Consider the following 20,743-nt stretch of genomic DNA (forward strand, 5'->3'; position numbering starts at 1 on the left):
GGCTTTTGAGCAGCGCATAGTTCTGATTATTAATGTCGCACTGATTATTGTTTCGATAATTACCACTTGCTCGTCCTTTATCATTCCTTATAGGGCCACCGCTAGAATACCTTCCGCGAGAATTGCTTTCGCGGCTTTGATCACGCGACCGATCATCATCGTCCTTCCTTTCATTGCGCGAACTTGCAGTGGAAATATCATTATCTTCGCCACTCCACATATAATCGTGGCATTCTTTAAGTACTTCAACATAAGTTGTCGGCACCGTATGGCGCAGACGCTTGACCAACGTTGGATGACGTTCTGAACTTATACCATGTATGAGCCCAGAAATTTGCTGCTCTGGCTTAAGATCTGGTATGCGCAAGCACTCATTAGTATATCTCGTGAGAAATTCACCCAAAGATTCCTTGGATTTCTGTACAATATCATGACATTCGATGTGAGTGCGTTTGCGCGGTCTCTGATTTTGATACTGCAGCAAGAACTTCGTCCGCAGATCCATGAACCCGGATATGCTACCTGCTGGGAGTTTATTAAACCATTCGCGAGCAATGCTCTGCAGCGTCATGGGAAATATCTGACACGCAACCGGATCCACCCACCCTTGGGTGCGCATTGCGCCTTCGAAACGCTGCAGGAAGTCATCTGGATATTGTAAGTACCTAACGTGTGAGGTATCTTTGGTGCTGATGGAGACGGATATGCAGTTATATGCGGAGGAAACTTATCAAAAGTGGTTGGTAGCTCAAAGGGTGGTTTAACAGGGTCCCCTTTTAGCCCCGCGAAGAAACGCTTCATCATATCCTGAACAAAGTCAGGTTGTAAAAATAAGTGAACCATGTCGGTAGGTGCAGCTTGCATAAATTGACCTGCAAGGTTCGCCTGTCCCTGAATATTTTGCCAAGGTTGTACATGTGTCTACGGGTATAACCAACGCTGTTGCGTTGGAAAAGAAGGAAGACCTGACGGCGCAGAGTATACAGGTAGTCGCAAAGGAACCGAAACCTGTGGCGCAGATGTCTGCGATGTAGTGACCCGAACTTTTCCATGTTTATATATATTAAATGAAATTGATATTTATATGATTAAGTGTTTCCAACATGTTAAGCAATCAAACTTGTTAAGACTTGATTAATTGAAATAGGTTTTATATAGACAATTGACCACCCAAGTTGACCGGTGATTCACGAACGTTAAAACTTGTAAAAACTATATGATGTCATATATATGGATATATATATAGTTAACATGGTATTATGATAAGTAAACATATCATTAAGTATATTAACAATGAACTACATATGTAAAAACAAGAATACTAACTTATTGATTTCGAAACGAGACATATATGTAACGATTATCGTTGTAACAACATTTAATTGTATATATATATATATATATATATATCATATTAAGATATATTAATATATCATAATATCATGATAATGTAATAATTTAACATCTCATTTGATATAATAAACAATGGGTTAACAACACTTAACAGGATCATTAACCTAAAGGCTTCAAAACAACATTTACATGTAACGACTAACGATGACTTAACGACTCAGTTAAAATGTATATACATGTAGTGTTTTAATATGTATTTATACACTTTTGAAAGACTTCAAGACACTTATCAAAATACTTCTACTTAACAAAAATGGTTACAATTACATCCTCGTTAAGTTTCATCAACAATTCTACTCGTATGCACCTGTATTCGTACTTGTACAATACACAGCTTTTAGATGTATGTACTATTGGTATACACACTCCAATGATCAGCTCTTAGCAGCCCATGTGAGTCACCTAACACATGTGGGAACCATCATTTGGCAACTAGCATGAAATATCTCATAAAATTACAAAAATATTAGTAATCATTCATGACTTATTTACATGTAAGCAAAATTACACATCCTTTATATCTAATCCATATACCAACGACCAAAAACACCTACAAACACTTTCATTCATCAATTTTCTTCATCAAATTGATCTCTCTCAAGTTCTATCTTCAAGTTCTAAGTGTTCTTCATAAATTCTATAAGTTCTAGTTTCATAAAATCAATAATACTTCCAAGTTTGCTAGCTTACTTCCAATCTTGTAAAGTGATCATCCAACCTCAAGAAATATTTCTTATTTACAGTAAGATATATTTCTAATATAAGGTAATACTCATATTCAAACTTTGATTCAATTTCTATAACTCTAACAATCTTATTTCGAGTGGAAATCTTACTTGAACTTGTTTTCGTGTCATGATTCTGCTTCAAGAACTTTCAAGCCATCCAAGGATCCTTTGAAGCTAGATATATTTTTCTCATTTCCAGTGGGTTTATCCACAAAACCTGAGGTAGTAATGATGTTCATAACATCATTCGATTCATATATATAAAACTACCTTATTCGAAGGTTTAAACTTGTAATCACTAGAACATAGTTTAGTTAATTATAAACTTATTCGCAAACAAAAGTTAATCCCTCTAACTTGACTTTTAAAATCAACTAAACACATGTTCTATATCTATATGATATGCTAAATTAATGATTTAAAACTCGAAAACACGAAAAACACCGTAAAACTGGATATACGCCGTCGTAGTAACATCGCGGGCTGTTTTGGGTTAGTTAATTAAAAACTATGATAAACTTTGATTTAAAAGTTGTTCTTCTGGGAAAATGATTTTTCTTATGAACATGAAACTATATCCAAAAATCATGATTAAACTCAAAATGGAAGTATGTTTTCGAAAATGGTCATCTAGACGTCGTTCTTTCGACTGAAATGACTTCCTTTACAAAAACGACTTGTAACATGTATTTCAGACTATAAACTTATACTTTTTCTGTATAGATTCATAAACTTAAGTTCAATATGAAACCATAGCAATTGGATTCACTCAAAACGGATTTAAAACGAAGAAGTTATGGGTAAAACAAGATTGGATATTTTTACTTGTTGTAGCTACGTGAAAATTGGTAACAAATCTATACAAATCATATCCTAGCTAACTTATATTGTATTATACATGTATTCTAATATATTATGTAATCTTAGGATACCATAGACACGTATGCAAATGTTTTGACATATCATATCGACCCATCTATATATATTATTTGGAACAACCATAGACACTCTATATGCAGTAATGTTGGAGTTAGCTATACAGGGTTGAGGTTGATTCCAAAAATATATATACTTTGAGTTGTGATCTAGCCTGAGACGTGTATACACTGGGTCGTGAATTGATTCAAGATAATATATATCTATTTATTTCTATACATCTAACTGTGGACAACTAGTTGTAGGTTACTAACGAGGACAACTGACTTAATAAACTTAAAACAGTAAAACGTATTAAAAATGTTGTAAATATATTTTGAACATACTTTTATATATATGTACATATTTGTTATAGGTTTGTGAATCGACCAGTGGCCAAGTCTTACTTCCCGACGAAGTAAAAATCTGTGAAAGTGAGTTATAGTCCCACTTTTAAAATCTAATATTTTGGGATGAGAATACATGCAGCTTTATAAATGTTTTACAAAATAGACACAAGTACGCAAAACTACATTCTATGGTTGGATTATTAAACCGAATATCTCCCTTCAAGTCTGGTAGCCTAAGAATTAGGGAAATGGCCCCTAATTGACGCGAATCCTAAAGATAGATCTATTGGGCTTAACAACCCCCATTCAGGTTATGGATGGTTTAGTACTTCGAGATTATTATACATACGAGAGGTTCTGTTTTGGGGATAGTCTATGCATTAAGTTAACGTCGATTAACAGGTGTTCAACATATGAATGATTTTTTATCTCTATGCAGTTTGCGAAATGCCTGATAAGAGATGTGTTATAAAAATGAAATCTTGTGGTCTATTATTATGATTTAATAATATATAGGTTAAACCTATAACTCACCAACAATTTTGTTGACGTTTTAAGCATGTTTATTCTCAGGTGATTATTAAGAGCTTCCGCTGTTGCATACTAAATTAAGGACAAGATTTGGAGTCCATGCTTGTATAATATTGTTTAAAAACTGCATTCGAAGACTTATGTTGATGTGTAATATTATTGTAAACCATTATGTAATGGTCGTGTGAAAAACGCTATATTTTAGATTATCATTATTTGATAATCGTCGTACTATTTTAAAGGTTATGGTTTGTTTTAAAATCGAATGCAGTCTTTGAAAAACGTCTCATATAGAGGTCAAAACCTCACGACGAAATCAATTAATATGGAACGTTTATAATAAATATGAACCGGACATTTCAGTTGGTATCAGAGCGTTGGTCTTAGAGAACCATAAATTTGCATTAGTGTGTCTTATCGAGTTTGTTAGGATACATTAGTGAGTCTGGACTTCGACCGTTTTTTCTTTAAAAACGATTGCTTAACACTTTTGTTGAAAACTATATATTATTAACATTAAATATTATGTGATATATTAATCTCTTAACGTGTTTGATATTGTGTGATAGATGTCTACCTCTAGCACGAATCCCATTGACTCACCTAATAATAATGAAGAGTCGAATATATATTGGGAAGGTTCACAAATTCTCGAAGAATCGGAAGAAGAAGAACCGGAAGAAGAAGAACCGGAAGAAGAGGAACCAGAAGTAGAGGAACCGGAAGAAGAAGAGGTTCCGAAGGGGGAAATATTAGGAACCACAGAAAAACAGTTAAATAAAAGAAAATCCTCAACCAATGGACCAAAGTTAATAATGGTCAATGGTGTTTCCGCTAAGGAAGCAAAATATTGGGAAGATTATCAATTTTCCGATGAATCGGATCCCGATGAGGATTCCGATGATGTTATAGAAATTACCTCGACCCAATTTAATAAAGCGAAAGAAAATAATAAGGGAAAAGGTATAAAAATAGAGAAACCCGATTCCAACCCCGATGAACTTTATATGTATCGGCAACATCCGTATTTCCTAAAATGTAACAATGACCCGGGAACCTCTAAACCACCAGGTTTTTCTAAACCATTGTGGAAAATGACAGCTCGTATTAGGGGAGCATCATATATCCCTAGGAAATTAGCAAAACAAACCAAGTCCGAAGAAGAAGAAACGAGTGAGTCGGATTAAAGAGTTATAATCATGTTGTGTAACATATGTAATATAGTGTGCTTGTACTTTTATGTTCTATGTAAAAATTGCTTGTATTGTTTATTAATTATCTTTTACGAATCTAATCCTTGTCTATTTTACAGTATAAAAACAAAATGGACATTAAGGGTAGACAACCGAATATTTTAGAAGACCTACCAGAGGATATGATTGAGGAAATCTTGTCAAGAGTCGGTCAGAATTCATCAGCACATTTAGTTATGGCGAAATTAACTTGTCAAACATTTGAAAGACTTTCCAGGAATGCCTTAGTTTATAAAAGGCTTTCCTTTGATAGGTGGGGTATATCACATTGGGGAGACCGTAAGTTACGCCGTGTTTTCTTTAAAGCGTTAAATACGGGAAACCCAAATGCAATTTTACGCTACGGGTTAAGAACCTATTTTGACTCAACATATCCTAACATAAGATTTCGTGAGTTAGAAAGAGCTTCTAACATGCAACATAAAGAAGCATGTTATGCTTACGGGTTAATAATGTTCGCTTCTCATCAAATTGAGAAAAAGAACATTGGGTTGCAACTTTTAAATAAAACATTCCCACAAGTGATGGACTCGGTAGTTGAGATGAGAAACAAGGTTTTTAGATTATTATGGGGCTGTTGGACATTACGAAACCCTCGTCCTTTTGACGACATTACAACATGCTGTCTTGTCAACGGTCACAACGGTTATGTTCCACAAGACCAAGGATGGGAAGTAGTCATAGTAAAACCAGAATGCATGACTTGTTTCTGGACGTATGAATTACGTGTCTTTATTGCCTTTGTTGAACGACTTGCGTATTAACTAGAATTGTCTTCGCAACTATTTTGTATCAGAGTTTTTATGTGCTATATTTCATGCTATATGTAAAATAGCGGTATTGTAAGTTTGCAAAATATTGTATAAAATTTTGAATGTGAAATATTATTATAATTAGTTTTCATATAGAATTGTAGTAGTTGAATTGTATGTTAGCTACTAAGTATGAACTTAACGGGTAGGTTTTACCCGAATTAAAACTTATAAAACGCTAATATGAAGAAAAAGCTTTTATAAATGAGTTCATATTATGCTACGGAATACTATTGACTACTCTTAATATTCTATATGATTAACTTAATTCTTTTGGCTATTTTCGAAGGAAATGGCACCGAATTCTCGTCAGAACTTGAACATGAGTGAGGAAGACTTCTGTACTTTCCTTGCAGCAAATATAGCCGTAGTACAGGCTGCAATGCAAAACAACAATAACTCAGGGTCTAGCAATGGAGTTAACTCCACAGGAAACCGTGTAGGATGCTCCTACAAAGCTTTCACTGCCTGTAAACCTCTGGAATTCGATGGAACTGAAGGACCAGTCGGACTGAAACGATGGACCGAAAAGGTCGAATCTGTGTTTGCTATAAGCAAATGTGCTGAGGAAGATAAGGTAAAGTACTCCACGCATACCTTCACAGGTACTTCATTAACATGGTGGAATACCTATCTCGAACAAGTGGGACAAGATGCTGCTTACGCACTACCGTGGTCAACATTCAAACGCTTAATGAACGAGCAGTACCATCCCAGAAACGAGGTCAATAAGCTCAAGGTAGAGCTTAGAGGGTTACGAACACAAGGGTTTGATATTACCACGTACGAACGACGATTCACAGAGTTGTGCCTATTGTGTCCGGGAGCGTTCGAAGATGAAGAAGAGAAAATCGACGCATTTGTAAAAGGGTTACCGGAAAGGATCCAAGAGGATATAAGTTCACACAAGCCCGCCTCCATACAAAAGGCAAATCGAATGGCTCATAAACTTATAAATCAAATTGAGGAAAGGATTAAAGAACAGGCGGCCGAAGAAGCCAATACGAAACAAGTCAAGAGGAAATGGGAAGAAACTAGTGACAAGGGTCACAATTTCAATAATCAACCCAACAATCATAACTACAATCGCACCAATTTTCGCAACAACAAACGCAACAACAACAACCACCCCAACAATAACTACAACAACTGTTTCAACAACAATAACAACCGCAACAACAACAATCCCAACAATAACAACAAGAGGCAGAAATTCTGCCAAAGATGTGAAGGATACCATCCAACTGGGCTCTGTACAGCAGTGTGTACTAAGTGTAATAGAAAGGGCCATGGTGCGACAAAGTGCGAAATCTACGGATCAATGGCTAAGGGAACAAATAATGCCGGAACAAGGTATGCAGACATTACCTGTTTCAGATGCGGGAAGAAGGGCCATTACAAAAATATGTGTCCAAATCAGGGGGATAATAATGGGCAAGGCCGAGGAAGAGTCTTCAACATTAATACGGTTGAAGCGCAGGAAGACCCGGAGCTTGTTACGGGTACGTTTCTTATTGACAATACATCTGCTTATGTTTTATTTGATTCGGGTGCGGATAGAAGCTATATGAGTAAGGATTTCTGTGCTAAATTAAGTTGTCCATTGACGTCTTTGGATAATAAGTTTATACTAGAATTAGTAAACGGTAAATTAATTGCAGCAGATAATATATGTCGGAATCGAGAAATTAAACTAGTTAGTGAAACATTTAAGATTGATTTGATACCAGTAGAGTTAGGGAGTTTTGATGTGATAATCGGCATGGACTGGTTAAGAGAGGTGAAAGCAGAGATCGTATGTTACAAAAATGCAATTCGCATTGTACGAGAAGAAGGAAAACCCTTAATGGTGTACGGAGAAAAGAGCAACGCGAAGCTAAATCTTATTAGTAATTTGAAGGCGCAAAAGTTAATAAGAAAGGGTTGCTATGCTGTTCTAGCACACGTCGAGAAAGTACAAACTGAAGAAAAGAGCATCAATGATGTTCCCGTCGCAAAAGAATTTTCCGATGTATTTCCGAAAGAATTACCGGGATTACCTCCACACCGATCCGTTGAATTTCAAACTGATCTTGTACCAGGAGCTGCACCAATAGCTCGTGCTCCATACAGACTCGTACCCAGCGAAATGAAGGAACTTCAAAGCCAATTACAAGAACTTCTAGAGCGTGATTTCATACGACCAAGTACATTACCATGAGGAGCTCCTTTTTTGTTTGTCAAAAAGAAGGATGGTACATTCAGGTTGTGTATCGACTACCGAGAGTTGAACAAACTTACCATCAAGAACCGTTACCTACTACCGAGAATCGACGACTTATTTGATCAACTACAAGGCTCGTCAGTTTATTAGAAGATCGATTTACGTTCCGGATATCATCAAATGCGGGTAAAGGAGGATGATATTCTGAAGACTGCTTTCAGAACGCGATACGGTCATTACGAGTTTATGGTTATGCCATTTGGTTTGACTAACGCACTAGCTATGTTCATGGACCTCATGAACAGAGTGTGTGGACCATATCTCGACAAGTTTGTCATTGTCTTCATCGATGACATACTTATTTACTCAAAGAATGATCAAGAGCATGAAGAACATTTGAGGAAAGTACTGGAATTGTTGAGGAAAGAAAAACTGTACGCTAAGTTTTCAAAGTGAGCATTTTGGTTGAAAGAAGTTCAATTCCTCGGACATGTTGTGAGCAAATAAGGTATTCAGGTTGATCCGACAAAGATTGAAACCGTTGTAAACTGGGAAACCCTGAAAACTCCGAAGCATATACGTCAATTTTTAGGATTGGCTGGTTACTAGAGAAGATTCATCCAAGATTTTTCCAAAATAGCAAAACCCTTGACTGTAGTGACCCGAACTTTTCCATGTTTATATATATTAATTGAGATTGATGTTTACATGATTAAATGTTTCCAACATGTTAAGCAATCAAACTTGTTAAGACTTGATTAATTGAAATAGGTTTCATATAGACAATTGACCACCCAAGTTGACCGGTGATTCACGAACATTAAAACTTGTAAAAAAAACTATATGATGACATATATATGGTTATATATATAGTTAACATGATATTATGATAAGTAAACATATCATTAATTATATTAACAATGAACTACATATGTAAAAACAAGACTACTAACTTAATGATTTTGAAACGAGACATATATGTAACGTTTATCGTTGTAACGACATTTAATGTATATATATCATATTAAGAGATATTCGTACATCATAATATCATGATAATATAATAATTTAAAATCTCTTTTGTTATTATAAACATTGGGTTAACAACATTTAACAAGATCGTTAACCTAAAGGTTTCAAAACAACACTTACATGTAACGACTAACGATGACTTAACGACTCAGTTAAAATGTATATACATGTAGTGTTTTAATATGTATTTATACACTTTTGAAAGACTTCAATACACTTATCAAAATACTTCTACTTAACAAAAATGCTTACAATTACATTCTCGTTCAGTTTCATCAACAATTCTACTCGTATGCACCCGTATTCGTACTCGTACAATACACAGCTTTTAGATGTATGTACTATTGGTATATACACTCCAATGATCAGCTTTTAGCAGCCCATGTGAGTCACCTAACACATGTGGGAACCATCATTTGGCAACTAGCATGAAATATCTCATAAGATTACAAAAATATGAGTAATCATTCATGACTTATTTACATGAAAACAAAATTACATATCCTTTATATCTAATCCATACACCAACGACCAAAAACACCTACAAAAACTTTCATTCTTCAATTTTCTTCATCTAATTGAACTCTCTCAAGTTCTATCTTCAAGTTCTAAGTGTTCTTCATAAATTCCAAAAGTTCTAGTTTCATAAAATCAAGAATACTTTCAAGTTTGCTAGCTCACTTCCAATCTTGTAAGGTGATCATCCAACCTCAAGAAATCTTTGTTTCTTACAGTAGGTTATCATTCTAATACAAGGTAATAATCATATTCAAACTTTGGTTCAATTTCTATAACTATAACAATCTTATTTCAAGTGATGATCTTACTTGAACTTGTTTTCGTGTCATGATTTTGCTTCAAGAACTTTGAGCCATCCAAGGATCCATTGAAGCTAGATCCATTTTTCTCTTTTCCAGTAGGTTCATCCAAGGAACTTAAGGTAGTAATGATGTTCATAACATCATTCGATTCATACATATAAAGCTATCTTATTCGAAGGTTTAAACTTGTAATCACTAGAACATAGTTTAGTTAATTCTAAACTTGTTCGCAAACAAAAGTTAATCCTTCTAACTTGACTTTTAAAATCAACTAAACACATGTTCTATATCTATATGATATGCTAACTTAATGATTTAAAACCTGGAAACACGAAAAACACCGTAAAACCGGATTTACGCCGTCGTAGTAACACCGCGGGCTGTTTTGGGTTAGTTAATTAAAAACTATGATAAACTTTGATTTAAAAGTTGTTATTCTGAGAAAATGATTTTTATTATGAACATGAAACTATATCCAAAAATTATGGTTAAACTCAAAGTGGAAGTATGTTTTCTAAAATGGTCATCTAGACGTCGTTCTTTCGACTGAAATGACTACCTTTACAAAAACGACTTGTAACTTATTTTTCCGACTAGAAACCTATACTTTTTTTTTGTTTAGATTCATAAAATAGAGTTCAATATGAAACCATAGCAATTTGATTCACTCAAAACGGATTTAAAATGAAGAAGTTATGGGTAAAACAAGATTGGATAATTTTTCTCATTTTAGCTACGTGAAAATTGGTAACAAATCTATTCCAACCATAACTTAATCAACTTGTATTATATATTATGTAATCTTGAGATACCATAGACACGTATACAATGTTTCGACCTATCATGTCGACACATCTATATATATTTCGGAACAACCATAGACACTCTATATGTGAATGTTGGAGTTAGCTATACAGGGTTGAGGTTGATTCCAAAATATATATAGTTTGAGTTGTGATCAATACTGAGATACGTATACACTGGGTCGTGGATTGATTCAAGATAATATTTATTGATTTATTTCTGTACATCTAACTGTGGACAACTAGTTGTAGGTTACTAACGAGGACAGCTGACTTAATAAACTTAAAATATCAAAATATATTAAAAGTGTTGTAAATATATTTTGAACATACTTTGATATATATGTATATATTGTTATAGGTTCGTGAATCAACCAGTGGCCAAGTCTTACTTCCCGACGAAGTAAAAATCTGTGAAAGTGAGTTATAGTCCCACTTTTAAAATCTAATATTTTTGGGATGAGAATACATGCAGGTTTTATAAATGATTTACAAAATAGACACAAGTACGTGAAACTACATTCTATGGTTGAATTATCGAAATCGAATATGCCCCTTTTTATTAAGTCTGGTAATCTAAGAATTAGGGAACAGACACCCTAATTGACGCGAATCCTAAAGATAGATCTATTGGGCCTAACAAACCCCATCCAAAGTACCGGATGCTTTAGTACTTCGAAATTTATATCATATCCGAAGGGTGTCCCGGAATGATGGGGATATTCTTATATATGCATCTTGTTATTGTCGGTTACCAGGTGTTCACCATATGAATGATTTTTATCTCTATGTATGGGATATGTATTGAAATATGAAATCTTGTGGTCTATTGTTACGATTTGATATATATAGGTTAAACCTATAACTCACCAACATTTTTGTTGACGTTTTAAGCATGTTTATTCTCAGGTGATTATTAAGAGCTTCCGCTGTCGCATACTTAAATAAGGACAAGATTTGGAGTCCATGCTTGTATGATATTGTGTAAAAACTGCATTCAAGAAACTTATTTTGTTGTAACATATTTGTATTGTAAACCATTATGTAATGGTCGTGTGTAAACAGGATATTTTAGATTATCATTATTTGATAATCTACGTAAAGCTTTTTAAACCTTTATTGATGAAATAAAGGTTATGGTTTGTTTAAAAATGAATGCAGTCTTTGAAAAACGTCTCATATAGAGGTCAAAACCTCGCAACGAAATCAATTAATATGGAACGTTTTTAATCAATAAGAACGGGACATTTCAGTTGGTATCAGAGCGTTGGTCTTAGAGAACCAGAAAATTTGCATTAGTGTGTCTTATTGAGTTTGTTAGGATGCATTAGTGAGTCTGGACTTCGACCGTGTTTTCTTTAAAAATGATTGCTTAACATTTTTGTTGGAAACTATATATTTTTAACATATGAATATTATGTGATATATTAATCTCTTAACGTGTTTGATATTATGTGATAGATGTCTACCTCTAGAACAAGTCCCATTGACTCACCTAATAATAATGAAGAGTCAAATGTAAATTGGAATGATTTGTGGACTGATTCACAAGTTCCCGAAGAGGAACCGGAAGAAGAGTCGGAACCGGAAGAAGAATCGGAACCGGATGAAGAAATAGAACCGATGGGGGAAATAATAAAACGGTTAAGTAAAAGAAAATCCTCAACCAACCGACCAAAGTTAATTATGGTCAATGGTGTTTCCACCAAGGAAGCAAAATATTGGGAGGATTACCAATTCTCCGATGAATCGGATTCCGACGAGAATTCCGATGATGTTATAGAAATTACCCCAACTGAATTTAAAAAGGCAAAAGAAAATAATAAGGGAAAGGGCATAAAAATAGAGAAATCTAATTCCAACCCCGATGAACTTTATATGTATCGTCAACCCCCGAAGTCCTTAAGTTGTAACAATGACCCGGGAACCTCTAAACCACCAGGTTTTTCTAAACCAATATGGACAACGACGGCTAGTATTAGGGGAACATCATATATCCCTAGAAACTTGGCAAAACGAACCAAAACCGAAGAAGAAGAAACGAGCGAGTCGGAATAAGATAGTTGTATTCGTGTGGTGTAATATATGGAATATAGTGTTCTTATGCTTTATGATATATGTAAAAATTGCTTGTATTAATAAGTATTTTTTTTATGAATCTAACTCTTGTCTATTTTACAGTTTAAAAACACAAAATGGATAGACAACCCAATATTTTAAGAGACCTACCCGGAGACATGATTGATGAAATCTTGTCTAGAGTCGGCCAGAATTCTTCGGCACAACTATTTAAGGCGAGATCAGTTTGTAAGACATTCGAAGAACGTTCCAAGAATGTCTTGGTTTATAAGAGACTTTCGTTTGAAAGATGGGGGATATCACATTGGGAAACCCATAAGTTACGATGTGTTTACTTTGACGCATATATTGCGGGGAACCCAAATGCTATTTTACGCAACGGGTTAAGAAATTATTTTGACTCAATATATTCGAATATTGGACTTCGTGATTTAGAAAAAGCGGCTAACATGCAACATAAAGAAGCATGTTATGCTTACGGATTAGTAATGTTCGCTTCTCACCAAAGTGAGAACAAGAACATCGGGCTACAACTATTAAACAAAACGTTTCCACAAGTGACGGAGTCGGTAATTGGGGTAAGAAATGAGGTTTTTAGATTATTACGGGACTGTTGGACATTACGTAACCCTCGTCCCTTTGATGACGTTACAACACGCTGTCTTATCAACAGCCATAACGGTTATGTTGCACAAGACCAAGGATGGGAAGTAGTCCTAGTAAAACCAGAATGCATGACTTGTTTCTGGACGTATGAATTACGTGTCTTTATTGCCTTTACTGAACGACTTGTGTACTAGCTAGAATTGTCTTCACAACTATCTTGTATCAAAGTTATTGTGTGCTATATTTCATGCTTTATGTAAAATAAGCGGTATTGTAAGTTTGTAAAATATTGTATAAAAGTTTGAACGCGAAATATTATTATAATCAGTTTTTCATATAGAATTGTAGTAGTTGAATTGTATATTAGCTACTAAGTATGAACTTAACGGGTAGGTACTACCCGAATTTAAACTTATAAAACGCTAATATGAAGAAAAAGCTTTTATAAATGAGTTCATATTATGCTACGAAATACTATTAACTACTCTTAATATTCTGTATGATTAACTTGTTCCATTTAACTATTTTGAAGGAAATGGCACCGACTACTCGACACACCGTGAATATGAATGAAGAGGAATTCCGTACTTTTCTAGCTTCAAACATAGCCGCAGTACAGGCTGCGCTACATACCAACAATAACCTTGGATCTAGCAGTACAGGAAATCGTGTAGGATGCACCTACAAAGAATTCACTGCCTGCAAACCTTTGGAATTTGATGGAACCGAAGGACCGATCGGATTGAAACGGTGGACCGAGAAGGTTGAATCGGTGTTTGCCATAAGTAAGTGTACTGAAGAGGACAAAGTGAAGTACGCTACGCATACCTTCACAGGTTCTGCGTTAACATGGTGGAATACCTATCTAGAGCAAGTGGGACAAGATGATGCGTACGCACTACCGTGGTCAGCATTCAAGCACTTGATGAACGAGAAGTACCGTCCCAGAACCGAGGTCAATAAGCTCAAGACAGAACTTAGAGGGTTACGAACCCAAGGATTTGATATTACCACGTACGAAAGACGATTCACAGAATTGTGCCTATTGTGTCCGGGAGCATTCGAAGATGAGGAAGAGAAGATCGACGCGTTTGTGAAAGGATTACCGGAAAGAATCCAAGAAGATATAAGTTCACACGAGCCCGCCTCCATACAACAGGCATGTAGAATGGCTCACAAACTAGTGAACCAGATTGAAGAAAGAATTAAAGAACAGACTGCTGAAGAGGCCAATGTGAAGCAAGTTAAAAGAAAGTGGGAGGAAAACGGTGATAAGAATCACCAATACAACAACAACAGCAATTACAACAATAATCGCAACAATTATCCCAACAATCGCAACATCAATCGCAACTACAACAAACGGCCCAACAACAACAACAACAACAACAGCAACTACAACAATCATCCCAACAACAATAATAACCGCAACAACAACAACAATCAGAAGCAACTATGCCAAAGGTGTGAAAAGAATCACTCGGGGTTCTGCACCAAATTTTGCAACAAGTGTAAAAGAAATGGTCATAGCGCGGCGAAGTGTGAGGTCTACGGACCAGGGGTTAATAGAACGAAAGGAACAAATGGTGTCGGAACGAGTAATGGCGGAGCAAGTAGTGTCGGAGCAAGTTATGCCAATGTAGTTTGTTATAAATGTGGAAAACCAGGCCACATTATTAGAAATTGCCCGAACCAGGAGAACACGAATGGACAAGGCCGTGGAAGAGTTTTCAATATTAATGCGGTAGAGGCACAGGAAGACCCGGAGCTTGTTACGGGTACGTTTCTTATTGACAATAAATCTGCTTACGTTTTATTTGATTCGGGTGCGGATAGAAGCTATATGAGTAGAGATTTTTGTGCTAAATTAAGTTGTCCATTGACGCCTTTGGATAGTAAATTTTTACTCGAATTAGCAAATGGTAAATTAATTTCAGCAGATAATATATGTCGGAATCGAGAAATTAAACTGGTTAGCGAAACATTTAAGATTGATTTGATACCAGTAGAGTTAGGGAGTTTTGATGTGATAATCGGTATGGACTGGTTGAAAGAAGTGAAAGCGGAGATCGTTTGTTACAAAAATGCAATTCGCATTATACGAGAAAAAGGAAAACCCTTAATGGTGTACGGAGAAAAGGGCAACACGAAGCTACATCTTATTAGTAATTTGAAGGCACAAAAACTAATAAGAAAAGGTTGCTATGCTGTTCTAGCACACGTCGAGAAAGTACAAACTGAAGAAAAGAGCATCAATGATGTTCCCATTGCAAAAGAATTTCCCGATGTATTTCCGAAAGAATTACCGGGATTACCCCCACATCGATCCGTTGAATTTCAAATAGATCTTGTACCAGGAGCTGCACCAATAGCTCGTGCTCCTTACAGACTCGCACCCAGCGAGATGAAAGAACTGCAAAGCCAATTACAAGAACTTTTAGAGCGTGGTTTCATTCGACCAAGCACATCACCGTGGGGAGCTCCTGTTTTGTTTGTCAAGAAGAAAGATGGTACATTCAGGTTGTGTATCGACTACCGAGAGTTGAAAAAACTTACCATCAAGAACCGCTACCCACTACCGAGAATCGACGACTTATTTGATCAACTACAAGGCTCGTCTGTTTATTCAAAGATTGACTTACGTTCCGGGTATCATCAAATGCGGTTGAAAGAAGATGATATTCCAAAGACTGCTTTCAGAACACGTTACAGTCATTACGAGTTTATGGTCATGCCGTTTGGTTTAACTAATGCACCAGCTGTGTTCATGGACCTTATGAACCGAGTGTGTGGACCATACCTTGACAAGTTTGTCATTGTTTTCATTGATGACATACTTATTTACTCAAAGAATGACCAAGAACACGGTGAACATTTGAGAAAGGTGTTAGAAGTATTGAGGAAGGAAGAATTGTACGCTAAGTTTTCAAAGTGTGCATTTTGGTTGGAAGAAGTTCAATTCCTCGGTCACATAGTGAACAAAGAAGGTATTAAGGTGGATCCGGCAAAGATAGAAACTGTTGAAAAGTGGGAAACCCCGAAAACTCCAAAACACATACGCTAGTTTTTAGGACTAGCTGGTTACTACAGAAGGTTCATCCAAGACTTTTCCAGAATAGCAAAACCCTTGACTGCATTAACGCATAAAGGGAAGAAATTTGAATGGAATGATGAACAAGAGAAAGCGTTTCAGTTATTGAAGAAAAAGCTAACTACGGCACCTATATTGTCATTGCCTGAAGGGAATGATGATTTTGTGATTTATTGTGACGCATCAAAGCAAGGTCTCGGTTGTGTATTAATGCAACGAATGAAGGTGATTGCTTATGCGTCTAGACAATTGAAGATTCACGAACAAAATTATACGACGCATGATTTGGAATTAGGCGCGGTTGTTTTTGCATTAAAGACTTGGAGGCACTACTTATATGGGGTCAAAAGTATTATATATACCGACCACAAAAGTCTTCAACACATATTTAATCAGAAACAACTGAATATGAGGCAGCGTAGGTGGATTGAATTATTGAATGATTACGATTTTGAGATTCGTTACCACCCGGGGAAGGCAAATGTGGTAGCCGATGCCTTGAGCAGGAAGGATAGAGAACCCATTCGAGTAAAATCTATGAATATAATGATTCATAATAACATTACTACTCAAATAAAGGAGGCGCAACAAGGAGTTTTAAAAGAGGGAAATTTAAAGGATGAAATACCCAAAGGATCGGAGAAGCATCTTAATATTCGGGAAGACGGAACCCGGTATAGGGCTGAAAGGATTTGGGTACCAAAATTTGGAGATATGAGAGAAATGGTACTTAGAGAAGCTCATAAAACCAGATACTCAATACATCCTGGAACGGGGAAGATGTACAAGGATCTCAAGAAACATTTTTGGTGGCCGGGTATGAAAGCCGATGTTGCTAAATACGTAGGAGAATGTTTGACGTGTTCTAAGGTCAAAGCTGAGCATCAGAAACCATCAGGTCTACTTCAACAACCCGAAATCCCGGAATGGAAATGGGAAAACATTACCATGGATTTCATCACTAAATTGCCAAGGACTGCAAGTGGTTTTGATACTATTTGGGTAATAGTTGATCGTCTCACCAAATCAGCACACTTCCTACCAATAAGAGAAGATGACAAGATGGAGAAGTTAGCACGACTGTATTTGAAGGAAGTCGTCTCCAGACATGGAATACCAATCTCTATTATCTCTGATAGGGATGGCAGATTTATTTCAAGATTCTGGCAGACATTACAGCAAGCATTAGGAACTCGTCTAGACATGAGTACTGCCTATCATCCACAAACTGATGGGCAGAGCGAAAGGACGATACAAACGCTTGAAGACATGCTACGAGCATGTGTTATTGATTTCGGAAACAGTTGGGATCGACATCTACCGTTAGCAGAATTTTCCTACAACAACAGCTACCATTCAAGCATTGAGATGGCGCCGTTTGAAGCACTTTATGGTAGAAAGTGCAGGTCTCCGATTTGTTGGAGTGAGGTGGGGGATAGACAGATTACGGGTCCGGAGATTATACAAGAAACTACCGAGAAGATCATCCAAATTCAACAACGGTTGAAAACCGCCCAAAGTCGACAAAAGAGCTACGCTGACATTAAAAGAAAAGATATAGAATTTGAAATTGGAGAGATGGTCATGCTTAAAGTTTCACCTTGGAAAGGCGTTGTTCGATTTGGTAAACGAGGGAAATTAAATCCAAGGTATATTGGACCATTCAAGATTATTGATCGTGTCGGACCAGTAGCTTACCGACTTGAGTTACCTCAACAACTCGCGGCTGTACATAACACTTTCCACGTCTCGAATTTGAAGAAATGTTTTGCTAAAGAAGATCTCACTATTCCGTTAGATGAAATCCAAATCAACGAAAAACTCCAATTCATCGAAGAACCCGTCGAAATAATGGATCGTGAGGTTAAAAGACTTAAGCAAAACAAGATACCAATTGTTAAGGTTCGATGGAATGCTCGTAGAGGACCCGAGTTCACCTGGGAGCGTGAAGATCAGATGAAGAAGAAATACCCGCATCTATTTCCAGAAGATTCGTCAACACCTTCAACAGCTTAAAATTTCGGGACGAAATTTATTTAACGGGTAGGTACTGTAGTGACCCGAACTTTTCCATGTTTATATATATTAATTGAGATTGATGTTTACATGATTAAATGTTTCCAACATGTTAAGCAATCAAACTTGTTAAGACTTGATTAATTGAAATAGGTTTCATATAGACAATTGACCACCCAAGTTGACCGGTGATTCACGAACGTTAAAACTTGTAAAAAAAACTATATGATGACATATATATGGTTATATATATAGTTAACATGATATTATGATAAGTAAACATATCATTAATTATATTAACAATGAACTACATATGTAAAAACAAGACTACTAACTTAATGATTTTGAAACGAGACATATATGTAACGTTTATCGTTGTAACGACATTTAATGTATATATATCATATTAAGAGATATTCGTACATCATAATATCATGATAATATAATAATTTAAAATCTATTTTGTTATTATAAACATTGGGTTAACAACATTTAACAAGATCGTTAACCTAAAGGTTTCAAAACAACATTTACATGTAACGACTAACGATGACTTAACGACTCAGTTAAAATGTATATACATGTAGTGTTTTAATATGTATTTATACACTTTTGAAAGACTTCAATACACTTATCAAAATACTTCTACTTAACAAAAATGCTTACAATTACATTCTCGTTCAGTTTCATCAACAATTCTACTCGTATGCACCCGTATTCGTACTCGTACAATACACAGCTTTTAGATGTATGTACTATTGGTATATACACTCCAATGATCAGCTCTTAGCAGCCCATGTGAGTCACCTAACACATGTGGGAACCATCATTTGGCAACTAGCATGAAATATCTCATAAGATTACAAAAATATGAGTAATCATTCATGACTTATTTACATGAAAACAAAATTACATATCCTTTATATCTAATCCATACACCAACGACCAAAAACACCTACAAACACTTTCATTCTTCAATTTTCTTCATCTAATTGAACTCTCTCAAGTTCTATCTTCAAGTTCTAAGTGTTCTTCATAAATTCCAAAAGTTCTAGTTTCATAAAATCAAGAATACTTTCAAGTTTGCTAGCTCACTTCCAATCTTGTAAGGTGATCATCCAACCTCAAGAAATCTTTGTTTCTTACAGTAGGTTATCATTCTAATACAAGGTAATAATCATATTCAAACTTTGGTTCAATTTCTATAACTATAACAATCTTATTTCAAGTGATGATCTTACTTGAACTTGTTTTCGTGTCATGATTTTGCTTCAAGAACTTTGAGCCATCCAAGGATCCATTGAAGCTAGATCCATTTTTCTCTTTTCCAGTAGGTTCATCCAAGGAACTTAAGGTAGTAATGATGTTCATAACATCATTCGATTCATACATATAAAGCTATCTTATTCGAAGGTTTAAACTTGTAATCACTAGAACATAGTTTAGTTAATTCTAAACTTGTTCGCAAACAAAAGTTAATCCTTCTAACTTGACTTTTAAAATCAACTAAACACGTGTTCTATATCTATATGATATGCTAACTTAATGATTTAAAACCTGGAAACACGAAAAACACCGTAAAACCGGATTTACGCCGTCGTAGTAACACCGCGGGCTGTTTTGGGTTAGTTAATTAAAAACTATGATAAACTTTGATTTAAAAGTTGTTATTCTGAGAAAATGATTTTTATTATGAACATGAAACTATATCCAAAAATTATGGTTAAACTCAAAGTGGAAGTATGTTTTCTAAAATGGTCATCTAGACGTCGTTCTTTCGACTGAAATGACTACCTTTACAAAAACGACTTGTAACTTATTTTTCCGACTAGAAACCTATACTTTTTTTTGTTTAGATTCATAAAATAGAGTTCAATATGAAACCATAGCAATTTGATTCACTCAAAACGGATTTAAAATGAAGAAGTTATGGGTAAAACAAGATTGGATAATTTTTCTCATTTTAGCTACGTGAAAATTGGTAACAAATCTATTCCAACCATAACTTAATCAACTTGTATTATATATTATGTAATCTTGAGATACCATAGACACGTATACAATGTTTCGACCTATCATGTCGACACATC

Source organism: Rutidosis leptorrhynchoides, chromosome 4, assembly GCF_046630445.1.
Source record: "Rutidosis leptorrhynchoides isolate AG116_Rl617_1_P2 chromosome 4, CSIRO_AGI_Rlap_v1, whole genome shotgun sequence".
Lineage (NCBI taxonomy): Eukaryota > Viridiplantae > Streptophyta > Magnoliopsida > Asterales > Asteraceae > Rutidosis > Rutidosis leptorrhynchoides.